At 39.5% G+C, this 19,968-nt stretch overlaps 1 protein-coding gene across 4 annotated transcripts in view; it reads right to left on the bottom strand.

The window, feature by feature from the left end:
* The window catches only part of WNK3 (WNK lysine deficient protein kinase 3), a 186,198-nt gene extending 168,935 nt beyond the window's left edge, over positions 1–17,263 (bottom strand). For 3 of the 4 annotated variants that reach the window (XM_067023027.1, XM_059049735.2, XM_067023029.1), the window contains exon 1: positions 16,393–16,535. The gene's annotated coding sequence lies outside the window, so the exon portion shown is untranslated. Of the gene's footprint in view, positions 1–16,392; positions 16,536–17,246 lie in introns of those variants that run through there. The other variant, XM_067023028.1, reaches the window with a different exon arrangement.
* Positions 17,264–19,968: the final 2,705 nt, after the last annotated feature.

Below are 19,968 nucleotides of genomic sequence, written 5' to 3'. Positions count from 1 at the left end.
GTGGCACAGTGGTTGGGAGTCCGCCTGCCGATGCAGGGGACACGGGTTCGTGCCCCGGTCCGGGAAGATCCCACGTGCCGCAGAGTGGCTGGGCCCATGAGCCATGGTCGCTGAGCATGCATGTCCGGAGCCTGTGCTCCGCAACGGGAGAGGCCACAACAGTGAGAGGCCCATGTACCGCAATAAATAAATAAATAATAAAAAAATAAAAACCAACCCTAAGACAAAAAATATTACTAGAGACAAAGAAGGACATTTTATAAGCATGGAGAGATTAATTCACCAGGACACTATAATAATTATAAACATATACACATCTAACAACAGAGCCCCAAATACATTAAATAAAAACTGACAAAACTGAAGAGAGAAATAAACAATTCAGTAATAACAGCAGAAGATGTTAATACCCCATTCTCAATAATGGGGAGAAAAATGAGACAGAAAACGAGCAAGAATCTGGAAAACTTGACCAACACTATCAATCAACTTGACCTAAATGCCATCTATAGAACACTCCACCCAGCAAGAACAAAATATACAGTCTTTTCAAGCACATGTGGAAAAGTCTCAAGAATAGATCATGTACTATGCAATAAAATAAATCTCAATAAATTTAAAAGGATTGAAATCAAAGTATGCTCTCCTACCACAAAAAAAATTAAATTAGAAATGAACAGAATAAGGTAAGGGTATATAGATCAATGAAATAGAATTGAGAGTCTAGATGTAAACCTTAACATTTATGGTCAACTGATTTTCAACAGAGAGGCCAAGACAATTCAATGGGAAAAGAACAGTCTTTCAACAAAAGGTACTGGGACAACTGGATATCCACATACAAAAGAATGAAGTTGGACTCCTACCTCACACCATACAAGAAATGGAACTCAAAGTGGAACATGGACTAAAACTATAAAACTCTTGGAAGAAAACATTAAAGTGAATTATAGTGCCTCTCGGTTATACAACGGTTTCCTAAGTACAATAGCAAAAGTACAAGTGATAGAAAATTGAGAAGCTGGACCTCAACAAAATTTAAAACTTTTGTGCTTCAAAGGATGCCATCAAGGAAGTGAAAAGTGAAAAGGCTGGGAGAAAATATGTGCAAATCATATACCTAATAAGGGACTGGTATTCAGAATATATAAAGAATTCCAACAATTCAATAATGAAAAGATAAATAATCCAATGGGCTAAAGATCTGAATAGGCATTTCTCTAAAGAACATATATAAGTGGCCAATAAACACATGAAAAGATGTTCCACATCGTTACTCATTAGAGAAATACAAATCATAATCACAAATACTACTCCATACCAATGAGGATGGTTACAATAAAAAAGATAAGACAGTAACAAGTGATGGTGAGAATATGAAGAAAATAGACCCCTAATACATTGCTGGTGGGAATGTACAATAGAACACAGTCTGGCAGTTCCTCAACAAGTTAAACATAGAGTTACCATATGAATACCATCTACCCAGGAGAAATGAAAACTTATGTCCACACAAAAACTTATACACAAGTGTTCATAGAAGCACTAGTCACAATAGCCAAAAGGTGGAAACAATCCAAATGTCTAACAACAGCTGGATAAACAAAATGTGTTATATCCATGCAATACAATATTATTCAGCAATAAAAAGAAATGAGGTATTGATACATGCTACAATAAGGCTGAACCTTGATAACATTATGCTACGTGAAAGAAGCCAAAGGAAAGACCACGTACTGTATGGTTACATTTATATGAAATGTCTAGAATATGCAAATCTATAGAGACAGAAAATAGATTATTTATTGCCTTGGGCTGGGGTATAGGAATAGGACTGACTGCAAACTGGCACAAGAAATATTTTGGGGGTGATGAAATGTTCTAAAATTAGATTTTTATCAAGGTTATACAACTCTATAAATTTGCTAAAAATCACTGACATTTATATTAGTGAATTTTATGATATATAAATTATATCTCAATAAAATATGATCTTTAAGAATCTTAAAATATTGTGAATAAAATCAAAGCCATCATAATATCAAATATGCCTTTTTAAAACTATACTCTCTACCTCCCTCACCACCACCACCACCCCATTCTGTCCACTCTCCTTATCTTCTGCCTGGATTCCTGGGTTGAGAATCATTGGTATGAAGAGAAAAGACCTGACATCAATAAAATGCAATAGCTGGTGGCCTAAGGGTAAACAATGAATAAGAAAAACAAATTTTAACAAAACAGGCAAAGAACTTCACTAAGCATAGTATATCTGTGGCCTTTTCATCATGGATCCAATAGCTTCTTGACCATAAAACAGAGTTTCACAAAACTCAGGCTTTGGAGTGGGAGAAACCTGGAATCAATCATGGTTCTGCTTCTCACTCCTCAGAGATTTGGGGCAAATTACTTAACCTCATTCATTTTTTATTTCATTTGTGAAATCTCACAGGAATAATATGAAAATAAAATGGTAATATACATGTAAAGTACTTAGCACAGTGCCTGGAACAATATAATAATCAATAAATGGAAGCTTTTATTTCCTACCTCTTAATAACCCCTAAGGGCAGCACTATACTAAAGCGCTATACAACAATACTCAAGAAAACATTAAATGATTTTTCAGGAGGCTATTTAGTAAAGCTGAAAAGTATATAATACATCATTTTAAAGTTTTCCAGTAAGAAACCATGGTGGCATTGCTAAAGGGGTATGCTTCAGTGACCAGGGTATCTCTTCTATACTCAGCAGTGCAGAAACATAGCTCAGTAAAATAGCCCACAAAAATCAGGCCTCAAACCTGAAGTCTCTTACTGAGTTCAACGGCTATGTATCATAACCCATGTGTGACCATTATTTCCTTCATAAAATGATAACACATTGATTTAAGCCTTAGGAATACGTATAAAGACAATTGCAAAAGCACTTCTATAGAGATTGAAATTATAGGGAAAATCTCACAAATCTGTGTCCCATATGTACTCCTTCAATATACTTGATATATAATCTTGGAGCATTTGAGTTAAAAGCTCAAGATAAATTTACCCCTGTAGCTTATCATGGTTCTATCCATGGGAAATCCAGCATACAATCAGTACTTTGTCAATGACTCAATAATTTCTTCAACTTTTGGAACCAGCAATTGAAAGAATGCGTATCTAAATAGTCAGAATTACACAGTAAATTTTCCACTGACAATCCTCTCTCTCCCTCATACATGTGTGTTCATACCAATAAACATTTACCAAGTGCCAAGCACTGTGTCAGGGTCTGGGGATAAAAGAACAAAAGTCAGTCTTTGTCCTCAAGGACCCTACAGTTTATCCAAGCTTAAGATATACTACTGCTGCCTTCTAGTTCAAGAAGGTGAACTGAACACCTATATCTCCTGTACTTTCCAAGACCCTGAAAAAGTGATGGTAAAATAGTACAGAAGTATAAATCACAAGTCAAAGACAGGAATGGAAAATGGCACAGCAAATACAAGATTTCAACAATTTCTGACAGAGAGCAAACAGGAAAGAACTAGCTGATAACACAAATCAAAGGAATGCTACAACCTGAAATATGTAATAGAAAGGGTTCCAACCCGGGAGGGAGCTGATTTACAGGGCAAAACCCCAGAGGGGTTCCACATTCAAAGAAGACTGATCCTAAAGAGAGCCAGAGTGAGAAAAGGGCTAAAACCAGGAGTTAACTGAAGGTCTGAATTATGACACAGTTGATGAACTCTCCCCTCAAAATAAAGAAATTCCTGCAGATAGAATACCAAATTCAACAAACTAGGAAGAATAAGAGCACCCCAGTACAAAGCCCTCTGCGCTCTGGCATTTGGGCCCTCCAAATGTAAAAGCCAGCTGCCCACCCACTCCCCCCAAAACCAGTTGACAATCTGCCTAGGTACACAGAACTCCCAGTCAGCCCTTCTACTAGGTCATTCTTTAATACGAACAGAACCAGGAGACAGCCATTTTGAAGAAAACATGTAACACAGAAAGAAAAAGAACAAGAAAAAAATGTCCTTGGAAGAGCTGAAATAATTCAAGAAACCATTTTTAATTTAATTTTTAAAATATAATCATAAGATTCAAAAATCAAAGAAAGAGGTATATAATGGACAGGTTCACTCCCAAATCTGTTTCCTATCCATTCAGTTCCCCCCCACTCGCCCACAAGTAACCACTCATTAGATTCTGTGTAGCCCTCCAGAGTTTCTTACAGCAAATAAGCAAATATAAATATATGTTCTTTCTCTCCCTTTCTACACGAAAAGTAGCATAGTATATACCAAGCTTTTTTTTATAGTCACAATAATTTAAGATACTGTTTTCCCTGTCAGTACATGAGATTCCCTCATTCTTATTTTTTAATACCTATATAGTAATAGTATTTATTTCCTTATGACAGATAAAACTGCATATTTCATTTTGCATATATGTATGTCTGTGTGTATATACGTGTATATATATATATATATATATATATATATATATGTAAATTCCCTGAAGTGGGATTGCTGGATCAAAGGAAATTTGCATATTTAACTTTTAATGAAGTATACTAATATACCCATAAGAGTACACATAATTCATGTGTACCTTTATATAATGCTGCCAAACTGCCATCCACAGGCATTGTACCAATTTAAACTCCCACCTGCAATGTGCAAGGTGTCTTTTACCCCACAGCCTTGACAACAAAAAAAGGTGTTATCAAACATTTTTATTTTTAACACTCTGATAGGTTTAAAAAAGGAATCACAGTGTGGTTTCAATTAGCAATTATCTCATGAGTGAGATTAAGCATCTTTCACATAAACAATAATTAAAGTCAGGAATAAGCCAAGAATTGCTATTATCATTGCTACCACTTACGGAAATAAAATAAGATCTAAGAATATTGGAAAGTAGAAGACAGAACTCAAAACTTGCAGATTATATGATTACTTATCTAGAAAATCCAAGCAAATTCAACTAAAAAAACTACGATAGAAAGTAACGAGAGAGCTCAGCAGAAAGGCTAAATGCAAAATCAACAAACAAATCAAAAGCTTTGCAATAATCAAATCATCAGCAATAATCAATTAGAAAATGTAATTTAAAAAAGCAACTATCAGGGACTTCCCTGATGGTCCAGTGGGTAAGACTCCACACTCCCAATGCAGGGGACCTGGGTTCGATCCCTGGTCAGGGAACTAGATCCCACATGCATGCCACAACTAAGAAGTCCACATGCTGCAACTAAAAGATCCCACATAGAGTTTCCCTGGTGGCGCAGTGGTTAAGAGTCCGCCTGCCGATGCAGAGGACACGGGTTCATGCCCTGGTCCGGGAGGGTCCCACATGCTGCGGAGCGGCTGGGCCTGTGAGCCATGGCCACTGAGTCTGTGCATCTGGAGCCTGTGCGCCGCAACGGGAGAGGCCACAGTGGTGAGAGGCCCACATACCACAAAAAAAAAAAAAAAAAAAAAAACTATCCCACACACCACAATGAAAATCCCATATGCCGCAACTAAGACCCGGTGCAGCCTAAATAAATAAATGAATGAATTTTTTTAAAAAACCTATCCTAAGGTGAGGGTTCCAGAGTCAGGTGGCACCAGGAGGGGGCAGGAAGGGCTGGGTGCTCTGCAAGGAGGGCAGGTCACTGCAATTACTATATAGATATAGATATATATCTATAGATATAGATACTATCCTGCTCATAAGAGCAACAGAGCTATAAAATAATCATCTAGGAATAAACTCAAGAAGAAGTATGCAACACCTATATAAAGAAGACTAAAATTTTACTGAAGTACATAAAATACACCTTTCTTTGGTAGAAAGACCAAATATTAGGATCTTCACAAACCCCCCTCTGAGATTATTCCAAAGTCAATGCAAGTTCAATAAAAATCCCAAAGAGATGTTTTTGTCCCAAACTGACTAACTGATTTGAAAAGAGTACAAGGAAAGCCAAGAAAATCTTGAAAAAGAACAATGAGAGTTTGCTTTAACAAATATTACTTATAGCTATAGTAAGTTAAACAATGTGGTTTCATCAGAGAAATATACAACTGGACTAATGGAGAACAATCAGTAGAGAAAGAGACACATGTATGTATGGCAATGCAGTCCATGGTAAAGATGGCATTTCAAATTTATGAGGAACAGATAGCATAATAAATGGTGTCAGAATAACTGGCTATCCATTTTTGGGGAAAAAAGTTAAAGCCCTACTTAAAACTAGTCACAAAAATAAATTCCAGGTAGATAAAAGGGCTAAACATAAAAAACAAAACTATATAACTATGAAAAGAAAATGTGGCAGAATATATTTCTAACCTGAAGAAAGGCTCCCTTAAAAAGATAAAATACAAAGACCATTAATAACAACAACAACAACAACAAAATACATTTGGCCATTTGACCATGAACAAGGTGAAAAGATAGGCAACAGACTGGGAGCAAACATCTGTAACTTGTATAGCAAAGCATTAATATCCAGAATATATAAAGAGGTAAAAAAAAATCAGTAAGAAGAAACACAAATGGACAATACATGCATGGTAGGGGGATGGCTCAAACTCCTTAGTAAGCAAGGAGATGCAAATTCAAATAATTCAATATCATTTTTTGTCTATCAGATGAGCGAAATTATATATCTGTTAATATCACATTTTGAGTGTGAGAAATTCAGCACTCCATGCACTGTTGGCAGATAAACTGGAATAGCCTCTTCATATGGCAAATTCCAAATATCTAGTGCATACCTGTCACCCAGCAATTCCACTTCTTAGTATCTACCTGAGAAATATTCCTGTATGTGTACAAATACGTATGTACAAGGATTTTTTACTGAAGGATTTTTTATTGTTTGCAACAGCAAAAAAACTGAAAAGAACTTACATATTCATCTATAAGAGAATGGTGAAATAAAAAGTGGTGCATCTGTACTGTGTAATAATATGCATCTGTTTAAAAACTGAGAGATGGTTATACACTGATGTATAAAAACCTCCCACACATAGGGGGCTTCCCTGGTGGCGCAGTGGTTGGGAGTCCGCCTGCCAATGCGGGGGACAGGGGTTCGTGCCCCAGTCCGGGAGGATCCCACATGCTGTGGAAGAGCTGGGCCCGTGAGCCATGGCCGCTGAGCCTGTGCATCTGGAGCCTGGCCTGTGCTCCGCAACGGGAGAGGCCACACAGTGAGAGGCCCACATACCGCAAAAAAAAAAAAAAAAAAAAAAAAAAAAAAAAAATCTCCCACACATATATACTATTGAGAAAAGTGAGTTGTAGTACAAAACGTACATCATACCTATATGTCATTTATATAATTAAATATTATATATAAATACATATATAAAAGACAAAACTTTATGTTTCTAAATGTACTCATATATGTGTAAATGCATATAAAAAAGACTGGAAGGATATGCTCTAAACTGATCCCAGTGGTTAAAGAAGCATGTAGTATGAAATACTATGTATCCATTAAAAAGGATAAAGTGAACATATACATACTGACACTAAAAGAGCCTTAAGGGCTTCCCTGGTGGCACAATGGTTAAGAATCCGCCTGAATGCAGGGGACACGGGTTTGAGCCCTGGTCCGTGAAGATCCCACATGCCGCAGAGCAACTAAGCCTGTGTGCCACAACTACTGAGCCTGTGCTCTAGAGCCCGCGAGCCACAACTACTGAAGCCTGTGCCCTATAGCCCATGCTCTGCAAAAAGTGAAGCCTGCGCACCACAACGAAAAGTAGCCCCTGCTCATCGCATCTAGAGAAAGCCCACATGCAGCAACGAAGACCCAACACAGCCAAAAATAAATAAATCAAATAAATTAATTTTTAAAAATATTTTGAAGCAATTTCTTTTTTAAAAAAAGAGAGAGCCTTAAGACATATTATTTGGGAAAAAAGTAAGTCATAAAATACATATTTTTAGGATAAAGAAGATGTGTCACAGATATACAATGGAATATTACTCAGCCATAAAAAGAAATGAAACTGAATTATTTGTAGTGAGGTGTATAGACCTGGAGTCTGTCATACAGAGTGAAGTAAGTCAGAAGGAGAAAAACAAATACCATATGCTAACACATATATATGGAATCTAAGAAAAGAAATGTCATGAAGAGATTAGTGGTAGGATGGGAATAAAACACAGACCTACTAGAGCATGGACTTGAGGATATGGGGAGGGGGAAGGGTAAGCTGTGACGAAGTGAGAGAGTGGCATGGACATATATACACTGCCAAACGTAGGGTGGATAGCTAGTGAGAAGCAGCCGCATAGCACAGGGAGATCAGCTGGGTGCTCTGTGACCACCTAGAGGGGTGGGATAGGGAGGGTGGGAGGGAGAGAGACGCAAGAGGGAAGAGATATGGGAACATATGTATATGTATAACTGATTCATTTTGTTGTAAAGCAGAAACTAACACACCATTGTAAAGCAATTATACTCCAATAAAGATGTTAAAAAAATAAAGGGAATCATCATTGTCCAGGAAAATAAATAAATAAATAAAATACATATTTTTATTTGTATAGGCACATACATATGCATGTAAATACAGAGAAAAAGGACTGTACAAGTTCACAGTCAACTCTTAACAATGATTACCACTGGGAGGGCAGGAAATTGGGTAAAGGGGGACTTGGTTTTAATCTACCTCTATATTATTTTAATTCGTTAAAGAAGAATTGTCCATCAATAACCTGTACCAAGAACCAGTTAAAGATATTATAATTTCTTAAAATAACTGAAGGAAGGATAAAACAAATAAGGTATGTACAACTTATATCCAAATGAATATTATCACTTAACACTTATTGAGTGCTTTGTGCTAAGCACTCTAAGCCCTTCCATGCATTTTCTCATGTAATCATAAGAATCTTGAGGTAAAATTATTCCCATTTTACAAATGAAGAAACTAGGCTCAAAAAATTAAGTTAAACTTCCCTAAGATTACACAGCTAGTAAAATCCAGGGACAAAATTCAACCCAGGCAACTGACTCCCAAGTCCACTCTTAACTACTCATAATACAGGGTCACATATGACTTGGAGCCACATGCACACACTATACACAATCCTGAATTGCATAGCTACATACACTGCACAACCACATCACATTAAAGATGCCCATTTTATGTGAAAAAATTTCTGAATCCATATTAGGAAAAGAACTGAAATCATCTCCATCTTCTTTCATCATCAAAATTAAACAATTTCTATCTACCAATCACCTATCCTGGAATCCCTAATTAACACTTTACTCTGCCTAACCCTTTATAACAGTGGTAGCCAAACTACATACAGCCCTCAGGCCAAACCTACCTTACCTCCCAGCCTGTTTTTGTGCAGCAGGTGAGCTGAGAAAGAATTTTACATTTTTAAATGGTTGAAAAAAATCAAAAGAAGAATAGTATTCATGACACATGAAATTACTCAAAATTCATTATTTCAGTGTTCATACATAAGTGTTATTGGGACACAGCCATGCTCATTCATTTACATATTGTCTATGACTGCTACACAGCAGAGCTGAGTTGTGGCAACAGAGACTCCATGGTCCACAAAGCCTAAAGCACTGTATTTACTATCTGGTCCTTTACGGAGAAAGCTTATCAAACCTTGCTTTATAGTTTTCAAAAGAACTTCATCTATTTAGCTCAATTACTCCTAACAACAACCCTGAGAGCTACTTGGTATTTGCCTGAATTCTGAAAATTAAGAAGGCTCAGAGAAGTTTAGTGTCTTGCCCATCACAGAGCTAGTAAGTAAAAGGGAGAATTCTGGAAGCCCAGTTTTCCAGCTCCGAATCCAACATACTTTCTACCACACTACCACTTTCTAAGAACCCAACCCCTTCTGACTAACCAATGAGTTTAGACGTTTGGTGCTAAAAATTACCAGATGGGGAGAGACATAAATGCTTTACATTGGTGGGAAAACATGTCTCAATTGAGAAATGTTGACGCCAAAAATATATATAGACTTGCATAAGATTATACTAAGGCAAGACCAGAACCCAGGCTGACTCCTACTCCAGGGACATTTCCACTTGGGAACACTGTCTCTTCTCATAAGGAACACTAATATTCTTTACAAAAAAATCACTTTACAAAAAAGTAAAGATCACTTTACCAAAAAATCACTTATGGGGCAGTCCAGTGGTTAGGACACTGTGCTTTCACTGGCGAGTGGGCAGGTTCAATCCCTGGTCAGGGAACTAAGATCCCACAAGCCGTGAGGGACAGCCAAAAAAAAATCACTTATGTAACTTTAGCATAAGGATCATCTAGCTTGCCATATTGAAGTTTCCTGATCATAAAAGTCTCATTGACTCATAAAGAGCTTTAGAATCCCCACACTTCAAATATAAGGCTTTCAAAAATGCATTTAGAAACATTTCTTCCCCACAACTACCCAAAGAGTGATTAGATATCGCCACAAATAGCTTTACTTAACTAACATACATGTATAGTATTATTTATTATCTATTTTATAGTTTAAAAATCTTCAAGTTAGTCTACATGCAAAAGAATGAAGCTGCACCGTTACCTTGTTCCAGATACAAAAATTAACTCAAAATGGATCAAAGACCTAAATATTAAAGCCAAAACTATAAAATTCTTCAAAGAAAATATAAATCTTCATGATCTTGGATTTGGCAGTGGTTTCTTAAATATAACACCAAAAACACAAGCAACAAAAGAAAAAGATAAATTGGACTTCATCAAATTTTAAAACTTTTGTGCACCAAGAAACACTATCAAGAAAGTAAAAAGAGACATACAGATGGCCAACAGGCACACAAAAATATGCTCAACATCACTAATCATCAGGCAAATACAAATTAAAACCATGAGATATCACCTCACACCTGTCAGAATGGCTATTATCAAAAAGATAACAAGTGTTGGTGAGGATGTGGAGAAAAGGGAACCCTCATGCACAAAAATGTAAACTGGTATAGCCTCTATGGAAAACAGTATGGAGATTCCTCATAAAATTAAAAATAGAACTACCATATGATCCAGCAATTCCACTTCTGGGTATTTATCTGAAAAAAACAAAAACATTAATTCTCAAAGATATGTGCATGACTATATTCATGGCAGCATTATATACAATAGCCAAGATATGGAAGCAACCTAAGTGCCCATCAACAGATGAATGGGTAAAGAAGATGTGGTATATATATACACAACAGAATATTACTCAGCCATAAAAATACTGAAATCTTGCCATTTCAACAACATGGATGGACCCAGAGGGTATTATAATAAGTGAAATAAGTCAGACACAAAAGGACAAATACTGTGTGATTTCACTTATATTTGGAATCTAAAAAGCAAAACAAATGAACAAACACAAGTAAACAGAAACAGAGCCACAGATACAGAAAACAACGAGGTGGTTGCCAGAGGGGAGGAGGTTGTGGGGAGGAGAGAAATAAGTGAGAAAGATTAAGAGGTATAAACTCCCAGTTGCAAAGTAAATGAGTCACAGGTATGAAATATACAGTGTGGGGAATATAGTCAATAATTATGTAATATCTTTGTATAGTGACAGATGATAACTAGACTTATCATGGTGATCACTTTGAAATGTACAGAAATATTGAATCACTATGTTATGAACCAGGAATTAACATAGTGCTGTAGGTCAATTATACTTCAAAAACAAACAAACATAGAAAAAGAGATCAAATTTGTGGCTACCAGAGGTGGGGGGAGGGGGATGGGGAATTAGATGAAGGTAGTCAAAAGGTACAAATTTCCAGTTATAAGACAAATAAGTACTAGGGATATAATGTATAACATGACAATAATACTTACATAACTGTATGTTATACATGAAACTTTTTGTTCTGTTTTGATTTTTGGCCGCATTGTGTGGCATGCAGGATCTTAGTTCCCCGAACAGGGATCTAACTCGTGCCTCCTGCATTGAGAGCGCAGAGTCTTAACCACTGGACTGCCAGGGAAATCCCCATGAAAGTTGTTAAGAGGGTAAAGTTCTCGTTACAAGGAAAAATTTTTTTTCTATTTCTTTAATATTGTATCTATATGGGATTACAGATGTTCACTAAACCTACTGTAGTAATCATTTCATGATGATTAAGTCAAATCATTATGCTGTACACCTTAAACTTATACAGTGCTGTATGCCAATTTTATCTCAATAAAACTGAAAAATAAATAAAGTAAAAAGACAACTCACAGAATGGGAAAATATTTGCAAATCATATGTCTGATCAGGCCCTAGTATCTAGAATATATTTTTAAAAAACTCTTACGGGACTTCCCTGGTGGCGTAGTGGTTAAGAATCCGCCTGCCAATGCAGGAGACATGGGTTTGAGCCCTGGTCCGGGAAGATCCCACATGCCGCGATGCAACTAAGCCCGGATGCCACAACTACTAAGCCTGCACTCTAGAGCCCGCGAACCACAACTACTGAAGCCTGGGCACCTAGAGCCTGTGCTCCGCAACAAGAGAAGCCACGACAATGAGAAGGCCATGCACCACAAGGAAGAGTAGGCCCCGCTCACTGCAAATAGAGAAAGCCCGCACGCAGCATCGAAGACCCAACGCAGCCAAAAATAAATATTTAATTTTTAAAAACTCCTACAACTCAACAATAAACAGATAGACAACCAAATTTAAAAATGGGCAAAGGACTTACGTAAACATTTCTCTAAAGAAGAAATTCAAATAGCCAAGAGCACATGAAAAGATGTGAAATGGGAATCAAAACCACAATGAGATATCACTTCACACTTACTAGATGGCCATAAAACACACACACACAAACAAAAACCCCCAAAGTAACAAACGTTGGGAAAGATGTGAAAAAATTGGAATCCTTATACGCTGGGGAAGTAAAATGGTGCAGCCACTGTGGAAAACAGTTCGGTGGTTCCTCAACAAGTTAAACACAGAATTACCATGTAACCCAGTACATACCCAAAAGAATTGAAAACAGGTGTTCAAACAAAAACTTGTACACAAATATTCATACCATCATTGTTCACAAAAGCCAAAAGGTGGAAAGATCCCAAATGACCATTTTGAATAGATAAAATGCAGTATATCCGTACAATGGAATATTATTCAACCATAAAAAGGAATGAAGTACCTGATACATGCCACAATGTGAGTGAACCTCAAAAACATGTAAAGTAAAAGAACCCAGACACAAAAGACCACGTATTATATGATTCCTTTTATATGAAATATCCAGAATAGACAAATCAATAGAGACAGGAGATCAGTGGTTGCCAGTGGCTGGGGGAAAAGAAGAATGGGGAGTGACTGCTTAATGGGTAAAGGGTTTCCTTTTGGGGTGATGAAAATGTTTTGGAACTAGATGTGCAACATCATGAAGGTACTTAATGCTACTGAATTGTACACTCTAAAATGGTAAATTTTATGTTATGTGAATTTTATCACAATAAAAAGTTACAAGGTTAAAACACAGAAAACAATTTCTTCATTTCTAATTTTTAAAAAGTTAATGAAAAAAATAATATATTCCTTGAAGAAAGGGGCATTAAAGGCTCACTTTTGCAGTAAGTTAATCTCAACATTTTCCAAACCAAATATCTCATGACAAGCTCTACCAAAACAATTAAAACTGGCATCAAATTCTACTTTTGAAGCTTTGGGAATTTCTGTATGAATGCCTTTATAGATGTCCTTTACAGCTATCAAATATGTCCTAACAGTGCCATAAATTTTATGATCTCAAACAAAAATGGAAAAGACCCACCCCTCTGAAAGTATTCTGGCTTTTAGCCAAGAGACATAATCAGGTATATCTGCAAATAGAGCTGGTCTACTTATAATAAGATGGGAGACTAAGAAAGGAAGAGTTTTTTCTTGCACACACCCCCCCACACACAAACATATACACAAAAATGCAGGCCCTCCATTAATTATTTTTAAGTTAGTTATCTGACTAGAAATTTGATAGCAATAAAACAGTTCTCATCTTAACTTCTGACTACTCTGGTTCTGTGCAACCATTGGCTTTATCATTTCCTGGCTAAGTGATGGACATGTTAATGAAAAGAAATTCCCCTAGGGAAGAAAGTTAAAGTCCACATTACAGAAATTTAACTCCTAAAACACTACAGAATAATTACATCAATAAATGTAGACTTGGGATATGGGTGAGGATCAACATTAGTCTAGAAGTCAGAACTCCAGGGTTGACCACTTACTTACTAGGGCAAGTCTTATTTTTCTGAGCTTTATTTTCTCTCTCAGGTATAAAAAGGAAAATAACTTTCCTGCCTGCTTCCCAAAAGAAGTACAGTAATAAAAATATGTACAAGGTGTGATAGGACCACTAAAGAGGGGCACCTAACCTAGCCTGGTGGAGGATGCTGGGAAAAGGAAAAAAGGGGGAGCAGGAAAGGCTTTCAGGAATAGCTTATGACAGAGGTTAGTATAAAAGGAATGAATTCAAATTCAAAGGGAGGGGGAGAGATCAGAAGCAAAGCCAGAGAGACGAACACCACAAATCTGCTTATGCTATTCCCTCCTTGGTAAATAGTCAAGGGCTCCTAACTCTGCAGGATAGTCCTTCATCCCAGCCTCAATCTAAGATTCCAGCCTTATCTCATTCCACTCCCCAAATATACCATGCCTACACTTTCCTGCCTCAATACTTGAATGTTCTTCCACTCCAGGAACATCTAGTTCGAAACTGGGAGACCAGCTTGCCTGCCAGAGTTGATGCAACATTTCCAGGGTTTCATGGTGCTTTTATACTGCTACTCTACTGCTTAATACACTAAGTATTCATTTAATCTAAGAGAATGTGAACATTGTATCAACTTTTATATTTAAACTCTGGGTAGCCAAAACAAGGATTACACTCTTTCCAACATCAAAGCAGAATAAAAGAAAAAGGGCATGGGAATGTTCTCAAATCTGCAATATTTCCAAGATAAATGAATATATGTCAGTAAAGTTTGTAAAAAGTAACCATGAAAAGTTAAAAATCCATAAACTATTAATCTTGACCCAGAAAAGAATGAGACCATCACAAGACATCCTTAACAGAAGATACGAATTTAGAGAACAGCACGTCCAAGTAATCTGCTGTAATTTAAACTCACACCAAAAAGCAAGTGTCAATTTTCAAACAAGATAAATTCAGATTAACGAAAAAAATCAGGTAGAATTATTTTAGCATTCAAAATCAGCATTTTACTTATCCTTTAATGCAAGGTATCTTTCCTTTGGACTGTTGACAATTTTTAAATTCATCAATTCAAAGGATAGAGACTGTCTAGAAAACACCTGCTGCTCTGTGTAATATACAGAGACCTCTTTCAAAGTTCTCTTGGTATTACAACTTACTATAGATGAAAAACAGGTAACAATGCCTCCCAAAATTGAATGCAATCAACCACCATACAGAAGATTTTCACAACTTAAAGGCTATTTATCATACAATTGCTTCAGTCCACAGTAACTCTTAGGAAGGAATAGCCATACCACTTGCATCTGTTTTGAGGGTTCAATTTCATTTTAACAAGATCTACCAACTCGCAAGATAGAGAGATACACACGTGCAGGATTTCCACCTACACCCCACTACATAAATGTTTCACCATTCTTAACTAGTCAAACAAAACCTCTTTCAGTACAGTGAAGCCACCTCAGCACTTTTATCCTAACCCCATCATACCATCTCCTCCCCATCCCCAACCTGTCAATCACAAAACACACCGTTCCCAAATAATACCTCTCAATCTCCTTGAACCTAACCCATTTACACAACCAGGCAGCAGTATCCCTCACAAGATACAGTCCTATCGACCTTCACACATCAACTGAATCTCTAAATTAAATCTTTCCCTCACCCCATTATATCCTGAAACTCAACTTCGAAAACCCGAAGCGATCTTCCCTTTCAGTAGCCTCACCTCACTTAAATGATCACTCAGTCCTTTGTCAACCGTCACCCGGCCCCCTCACGTAACCTCCTCACCTTCTCCGTCCCCTAGTCTCCCATGAACTCCCAAAGTTGCCACCCCCCGCCAACGAAAAAGACAAAAAACGTAACTCAACCTTAAACCTGCCCTTCCCCACTTTCCCCCTCTGATTTTCCTCTCCGCCTGTTGGCTCACACCGAAAGCAGCTCCGACAACCCTGAAGACCCGAGCCCGGCCTCGTCCCACACGTCTTGGTGTCGGCAATCACCCTGCCTCGGTCATGCCGCCCCCCACTAGGGCGCTTACTCTGAACAGACTCTTGGCCGCCGCTGCCTCCCTCCATTCATCCCCGGCCCATTCATCTCTCAACCCAATCCCAGACACGCCCCCCCCGGCCTCCTCCCTCACTCCCAGCTTCCTGGCCGGCCCGGGACCCTCACCAGATTAGAGGCTCTCGCGGAGGGGGACTCTCTTTTCGGTTCTCCCTCGCACTCCTTCAAGCCTCCGCTCGCCCCTCGACTAGCCACACCGTAGAACACACAGATACACACACCGCCTCCTCTGATGCCGTTTACTCCCCTCCTCGATGTCTCGCGCTCCGCTCCGCGTCGTGTGCGCGTGCGCGCGCGAGCGTCTCCGCGCTAGCCCACCGGGCCAGCTACGGACAGTAGGTAAAGAGCGGGCGGGGTTAGGGGAGTGGGGTACGATCGCAAGCTCGCGCTCGCCCGAGAGCTGGGCAGGCGCACGCGTACACCAGTCAGGGAATTCAGATGGAGAGGAGAGGGGGACGGAGGGGGCGGGGAAGGGAGGGGACGAAAGGAGGGGGGAGGGGCGGAGAAAGCCGACTGAGCAGCCCCAACTCCGAACGGCCCCTATCGCTGCGAGGTGCCGAGTGGCTAGCCAACTAGAGCGTGCGCACTCTTCCCCCGCCCTCCTCAGCACAGCGGGAGAGAGGGATGCGCGTCGAGAGAAAGGATTCTCTCCCTTCCGAAAAGAAAATCTGTAAGGAGCCACGCGTGACACCTCCTGTGTGTTCAAAAGCTCTCTCTCCACAGCTGCTTTACCCTCTTCCCCTCCAAAAAAAGAGTCCAAGCACACACTTGTTCCTAGCTACCCACTGCCCACTCTCAGTTCTCCACAAGCCGCTAAATGCTGTCGCTCTACCGCGATGTGGTACCCCCAGCACCTTTTCACCCGCTACCCCTAACTCCATTTTTCCAACTCTCGGCTTCTCTCGCGAGACTCATACCTGCCGGCTTCGGGATTAGAAATCGAAGCACAGATTTACAAATACCTGTCTCCCGATTACGTTGCGAGGGCAACGGCCATGGCATGTCCCCCCTACCCCCCAGGACCGCAGTGCGCGCGCGCGGGGGCTGGGCAACGACGAAAGCGGGGATGGGAAAGGAAAGCTATGAAACGGATTTTTGACGGCATGTAACCGCTAGGCCTGGGCACGTGCCCTGCGCTTCGCGGGCGGGTGCGATGTACTCTGGGAATTGTAGTTTTTGTTCCCACCTCCAGACCCACTCCCACCTCAACCTTACTTAGGCCTCCGTCCGAGAGGGGGATTACTGACGCCATATTGCCAGGAACAATGGCCCTCGGCCCAAGCGGTGGCGGGTGGGGTGGGGGAGGGAATAATGTTTTAAGGGTTAGGTTAACCTTCCCTGGCCCCTCGGTACCATAGCAACCCCTCAAAAACCTGGCCACGCCCCCTCGCAGCTCCTCCGGGCTCCAAGACTGAGCGCATGCGGAAAGGCCACCTCCCCCTGAAGCTGCCTTTCACCGTCACCTATCGTCCACCTCCCAGATTCTCTAGTTGGTAGTGACTGCTAACTTCTTGGAGCTTTCACTACATGTTAACCTCCGCGCAGTGGCTTTATTTAAGAACTGCTTCCTGCACTGTCAGGTGCAGTACAGAGTCCTTTCTGTCATTCTCCCAAGAGCGATCCTGGCTCCACAGAGGAGGAAACTGAGGCTCAGGAGGGGAAAATGGACAAGTTCACACAACTATGTATGGAGGAGTCAGAACTTGAACCCAGGTGTGTTCACTCCAGAGCCCATGAATTTTACAATCCCTCAGGTTGCATCTGGTGTCAGAGACCCTGAACAAAAGCTCCTAAAGGGCTGAATTGCCCCTCAAGCCTCAGCAGGATGCCTTGAGGGTAGGAGGCTAAGTGGAAAATGCCAGGCTAATATTTTCAAATGCCCAGCCTAAGGGCCCTATCACTGAGCTATACTAATCTCTCCTCTTCCCACCATTTTCTTTTTTTAAAACATCTTTATTGGAGTATAATTGCTTTACAATGGTGTGTTAGTTTCTGCTTTATAACAAAACTGAGTCAGCTATACATATACGTATATCCCCATATCTCCTCCCTCCTGTGTCTCCCTCCCACCCCTCTAGGTGGTCACAAAGCACTGGACTGATCTTGTGCTATGCAGCTGCTTCCCACTAGCAAGCTATTTTACATTTGATAGTGTATATAAGTCCATGCGAGTGTCTCACTTCATCCCAGCTTATGCTTCCCCCTCCCCATGTCCTCAAGTCCATTCTCTACGTCTGCGTCTTTATTCCTGTCCTGCCCCTAGGTTCTTCAGAACCATTTTTTTCTATTTAGATTCCATATATATGTGTTACCATATGGTATTTTTCTCTTTCTTATTTAACTTGACTCTGTATGACAGACTCTAGGTCCATCCACCTCACTACAAATAACTCAATTTCGTTTCTTTCTGTGGCTGAGTAATATTCCATTGTATATATGTGCCACATCTTCTCGATCCATTAATCTGTCCATGGACACTTAGGTTGCTTCCATGTCCTGGCTATTGTAAATAGAGCTGCAATGAACATTGTGGTACATGACTCTTGTTGAATTATGGTTTTCTCGGGGTATATGCCCAGTAGTGGGATTGCGGGGTCGTATGGTAGTTCCATTTTTACTTTTTTAAGGAACCTCCATACTGTTCGCCATAGTGGCTGTATCAATTTACATTCCCACCAGCAGTACAAGAGTGTTCCCTTTTCTCCACACCCTCTCCAGCATTTATTATTTCTAGACTTTTTGATGATGGCCATTCTGACCGGTGTGAGGTGATACCTTATTGTAGTTTTTTGTTTTTATTTTTGTTTTTTAGTGGTACACAGGCCTCTCACTGTTGTGGTCTCTCCTGTTGTAGAGCACAGGCTCTGGACGCGTAGGCTCAGCGGCCATGGCTCACAGGCCTAGCCGCTCTGTGGCATGTGGGATCTTCCAGGATCGGGGCACGAACCCGTGTCCCCTGCATTGGCAGGTGGACTCTCAACCACTGCGCCACCAGGGAAGCCCTCATTGTAGTTTTGATTTGCATTTCTCTAATGGTTAGTTATGTTGAGCATCCTTTCATGTGTTTGTTGGCAATCTGTACATCTTCTCTGGAGAAATCTCTATTTAGGTCTTCTGGCCATTTTTGGATTGGGTTCTTTCTTTTTGGATATTGAGCTGCATGAGCTGCTTGTAAATTTTGGAGATTAATCCTTTGTCAGTTGCTTCATTTGCAAATATTTTCTCCCATTCTGACAGTTATCTTTTCATCTTGTTTATGTTTTCCTTTGCTGTGCAAAAGCTTTTAAGTTTCATTAGGTCCCATTGTTTATTTTTGTTTTTATTTCCATTTATCTAGAAGGTGTGTCGAAAGGATCTTGCTGTGATTTACATCATAGAGTGTTCTGCCTATGTTTTCCTCTAAGAGTTTTATAGTGTCTGGCGTTACATTTAAGTCTTTAATCCATTTTGAGTTTATTTTTGTGTATGGTGTTAGGGAGTGTTGTAATTACATTATTTTACATATAGCTGTCCATTTTACATGTAGCTGTCCAATTATTGAAGAGGATGTCTTTTCTCCATTGTATATTCTTATCTCTTTTATCAAAAAATAAGGTGACCATATGTGTGTGGGTTTATCTCTGGGCTGACTGTCCTGTTCCATTAATCTATATTTCTGTTTTTGTGCCGGTACCGTACAGTCTT

Source organism: Kogia breviceps, chromosome X (assembly GCF_026419965.1).
Source record: "Kogia breviceps isolate mKogBre1 chromosome X, mKogBre1 haplotype 1, whole genome shotgun sequence".
Lineage (NCBI taxonomy): Eukaryota > Metazoa > Chordata > Mammalia > Artiodactyla > Physeteridae > Kogia > Kogia breviceps.
Note: the sequence above shows the minus strand (reverse complement) of the source record. Positions and strands in the feature narration are given on the sequence as shown.